Raw genomic sequence first — 326 nt, forward strand, 5'->3', positions numbered from 1 at the left:
AATATGAAGCAAATTCAGCAATATGAAATTACTCATATCTACAGGTATTGCATCATACATGAATGTATCATAAATACTTTGAATATTACATACATTATACAGTATTATCAGATAAAACTGCCATCCTAACAGTAACATCATAGTAATGGTAGACTTAGGAATCATTGCAAATGATAACTATACAAATATTCTACAGAGAAAAAAAATATTTGGACTCGAGAATCATATTAATTAGGAGCGTTGCATTGGAATGTGACTATAGCTGTTTCTTAACAGACCTGATTTCAAAAAACAATATTCATCATAGTTTTCACCCGAAACTATTC

This window comes from Penaeus japonicus, unplaced genomic scaffold (genome assembly GCF_977035675.1).
Source record: "Penaeus japonicus unplaced genomic scaffold, GWHDUDI00000001_assembly GWHDUDI00000024, whole genome shotgun sequence".
In the NCBI taxonomy this organism is placed as follows: Eukaryota; Metazoa; Arthropoda; class Malacostraca; order Decapoda; family Penaeidae; genus Penaeus; species Penaeus japonicus.